The following is a 4,649-nucleotide window of genomic DNA, read 5'->3' as shown; positions in this document are numbered from 1 at the left end:
TAATAACTTGAGATCTAAAACCATAAAGCCATGATTAATTCGAAGAGATTAACAATAATCAAAAGAGCGAAAGCTTATACCTGAATCCATAGATGAAACCTGAGATGGGTTTTGGATCTTCTAACCTTAGGGTTTCTCTATAGCTGAATTTCTCTCTAGATGGGGGTGAAGAGAATTAGAGAATGTAACCCTAGATTAGGGACCATAACCCCTTATTTATAGATGTTGTACTTTTGTAATTTGGTCCCTCAACAAATCACAATTACAACCTGGTATCTGCACATATAACCCCATGACTTATTTAAATACCCATTAACCCAACTTGATTGATCACTTTAGTGGGTTATCCTAAAAGATAGCAATACATATTGATTAATCATATATGCCCACAATTAGATTTATTAGATTAAATCCAACATTTGCCCTTTCTGTATAGTTAGTAGTTCAAAGTCTCACATGCTATATAGTTTATGTTTGGTTCACCCTATTTGGCCTAGTTTGATTAGAAGTTGACTTTTGACAATTTTAATGCAACTCATTTGCTTAATCATCGTTTTATCTTGATTTGCAACAATTAAGCTAGATGAGGCTTAAGTATGTGCATGGAAACCCGATTGACCGCGTTCTCATGCACATAATACTTGCCGCGTTGTGTACCAGTATCCGTAGCTAGGACATGAGGCATGATACCCTCTCTCCCCCCGGCACTCGGCCATTAATGAGAAATGAGAGAGGTTTACCTTTTATAGGAAGGATTTATTAACGAGGTTTGGACTAATGTATTCCTAAACTAATGGGTTCCAACCCACTAAGCCAGAATTCACATAATGAGCTCAAAATTGCATAAAACCCTCCGTTTGGGGAAAACTTATTTTCAAATACCAAAAGTAAATGCAAGAATCCAGAACATGAGGGTGATGACTCATGGCAAGACATCAAGGCTAGATGGAATCTAACAACTCACATTCTCTCGGTCACTGTTATAAATAGCCCCGCAATAGCGGCGCTAATAGCGTTAGCGGTCCCTTCTCGCGATGCTATCGCCGCTACGCTATCGAGCAATAGCGGTGACATATTGCGGAATATGTCTGTTTGCAAAAGCGGTCAATAGTGTGTCATAACGGTAAATAGTGAGCGATTGCATTCGAAATTTGCTTTTTGACCGCTATTTAAAAGCGGTTTGAGGCATATTTTTTTAAAATTAAACTCAACCCTTGACCATTGCATTCCACTATCTCCTGTGATTTTCAGCATACTCCCGTCACCTCTCATAGCCTTTGGCACCTACCTTGATACTTCCTCTCACCTTCTTCACCGTGAGCCCCTCTTAGGGCAGTCCTGTCACCGCTAAGCTCTTCTTCTCAAAGACGACGACTTTTTAACTCCTCCAGTCATCTTCGGTATTACGTGATGGTTACATGTCTATTTCATGTTTAGGATCTCTTTAAATCATCCAAGATGTACTTTAGATTTCTTAGATTTTTCTTTAATTTTTTTTAGTATTTATACATATCTAAATTAGACCGCTATTTGACTTTGCGCTTTTTACCGCTATTTTTTCACAATAGCCCGAAATAGCCTTAGCGATGCTTCACCATTATGCGATGCTATCCGCTATCCATAACCTTACTCTCGGTCTAAATCCGCTATCGATTTTGGGCAGCTTGGTACAGTTTAATGATCCATGTTGGTTACAACCATTAATAGATACCTGCATTCAAATGCATCCTCTCGAGTAAACCTCGATCCTGTGTCTGGCTCGGCCCACTAAAGTACACATCCTTTTGGCTGAACAACTAAATAATAGCAGCCTGCATGTCTCCCATAAAAATAGAGGATTGGGTTGTCTGCACAAGTTAGACAATCTAATTCGAATTTCAATTGGGTTGTCTGCACAGGAAACGGGCCTTGATGGGCTTTGCCAAATCAGTTTGGCTGCACTAAGATGCTCGAGGAAGGAATGTGGACTATACCTATATGTTTATACAACATGAAGCTAAGCTTGGTTTCTCTACTCAATAACAATTCACAAGTTGGGTTACTTTTGCACATGAACACCCCAAACAATTAATTCAACCAGATAGCGATAATTGCTACACCAAAATGTTATCCAAAACTTAGGTGAGATAGGAATATCAAATAGATTATTGAAATAAATTCAATAATTTATAAATAATTTCTATCTAATAGAAATTATTAACTCGTTTCCTAACGAGAATTCTTAACGGCATGTTACGAAATTCATTTCCTAACAGGAATTCTTAACGGCACGTTAGGAAATTCTTAACGACATTGAACCACCGTAATGACAATTCATGGGTGTTACACAACCAGCAATGCAAACCATTGCAAGTCGGGTTAGGCCCGGTCTTATGGGGCCATGGACTATGCTGGGCCAACCCTAGACCCGAGACAAAGTCCTTGGCTCGACATGCCAAGGCCCACCCTAGTTCGAGTTTGAACTGGTCCAGACCCAAAATCGGTTGGGTTGGTTCACAGGCCAAGCCTTAACCAGCCCACTGCCACCCTCATAGACAATATACTTTCATGTTGCCTTCACTAGATAGTATCCCACCATCAATTTTAACTAGTGTGAACACCGTGCAAAGCACGACATATTTTTTTCCCAGCTATAGTAATCCCGTTTAACTGCTACAGTATTTTTGGATTTTTAATAGATACAGTATTCCGCTTTGCTACAGTAATATTTTTCAAATAAAATCCACAATGTCCATTTCATATTTGCTACAGTAATAATGCTGCTGTAGCATGAATAGTGAATCTTGGGTTCTCCCATTTGTATAGAGGAGTAGATTCTGACTTTTAGACAAGAAATGCACATCAAACATGTATTCCTCTATACAAATGGGAGGATCAGAGAATCATTGTTCATGTTATAGTAAATTCAATAGTAAATTAATTACTGTAGCATGAACAGGTACTACTAATGCGGCATAAACATGTACTAAAATTGCAAGTGCACAATTTATCAAGTTATAGTATAAAAATATCGATCCCACGAGGAAGGTGATTTTAAGAACAACAACATGATAATAATCCTAGAATTCATAAGCATAACCTATCAAACCATTTAAGATAAGCATAGATTATCAAATTCTTCTTCTACCGATTAGTTCTCTAGTTGATTATCCTAAACATGAACATTTTAAGTACAAGAGAATAATTCATACAATATAAAAGAAATTAGACTAGTTTCATACAATTCTAAGATTCCTACAAGAATTAAATTCACATCTTAAGAAATAAAAACAAGAAAAAGAAGACTAATTACAAAATTAAAAAGAAAAGAAAAATCTAAACTATGAACAAGAAATAAATCTAATTACAAAGAAAATAAAAATCTAAACTACAAAATAAATTGCAGAAATTAAATGCAAGAAAAATAAATCTACTCTACAAATTAAAGTGCAAAAAGAAAATAAAAAAGACAAGAAAGTAAATCTATACTACAAGCATGAATTTAAATCTAACTAATAAGCAATAATAAAGAAATTACTAAAAAGAAATAAAAGAGAAAAGAAATGCAAACCTTCAAATTGCTCTTCATATCCATCCTCATCATTCCACAAAGAGGGGAAAGAACAAATTTAAAGAGGAAAAAATTATTTTTATTAATTGCAACTAAAGTTACAATTTTTGGAAGGCCTTCTCAATTAAGAGTAGCCCTCCTCTCCAAAAGGAGTTTACAAAATTTTCACTCTCTAACCCCTCACTCTCTACCCCTATTTATAGTAATCTTCAATGAATATGAGCCATTGGATTTGTCTTGAGCCCCAAGCAACAATCTCCACCTTTGAATTTGGTTTTCAAAAGAAAATCAAAATCCAATTCTTGAGCCCATTTAAAATCCGGTCCATCATTAAAATGTAAATGTAGCATAGCCGGCCCACTTCAATTCCATTTGATTTTCAAGATAACAAGCTATATCCTCCGGCCATTTCATTCCTGTAGCAATTCCCAAGCCTGCAGCACTTCAAGTCCAAGACCGGCCTATTCTTCAAAATCAAAGCATTTAATTTTCGGCCCAACTCAATCCATTCATGCAGCAGCTTGTCCATCCAATGTCCATTACATTGATTTGTAAAGCAAGTCCGGCCCCTCTTTTCATTTCACTTTGAAAGTTTGCAGCACATAGGTCCAATGGAACACATTTGATTTGGAAAATGAAAGCTGCGGCCCAAGTTGCATTTCCATTTGTTTTGTAAAGCAAAGTCCGGCCCAATTCTTTTGATCCAAGTCCAATGAAGCAAGTCCATGAAGCTTTATTTCACAAAAATCAAATCCGGTCCATCTGCAGCAACCAAGTCATGTTTTTGTGATCTTTGCATAAAAGTCCAATTCATTTTTTAGCAACCAAGTCCAAATCATTCCACTCTTTGCATCCAAGTCCATTTCAACTCTTTGGTGTAATCATTTTTCTTGATGGGCTTTGGGCTTCAAAAATGCTACAAAATAGAGAAGAGAGATTTTTGAGGGGTTTTTATATTTAATAATATTTATTTATATTTTCATTCAATTATGTGCAAACTAATCTAACAACAATTATTAATGGTATATTTATTCATGTAAAATAGATAATAAGGGTATAAAAATATAATAAAATGTGATTATCAACTACTATACACATT

Source organism: Asparagus officinalis, chromosome 3, assembly GCF_001876935.1.
Source record: "Asparagus officinalis chromosome 3, Aspof.V1, whole genome shotgun sequence".
Classification (NCBI taxonomy): Eukaryota; Viridiplantae; Streptophyta; class Magnoliopsida; order Asparagales; family Asparagaceae; genus Asparagus; species Asparagus officinalis.
This window is presented reverse-complemented; position numbering follows the sequence as displayed.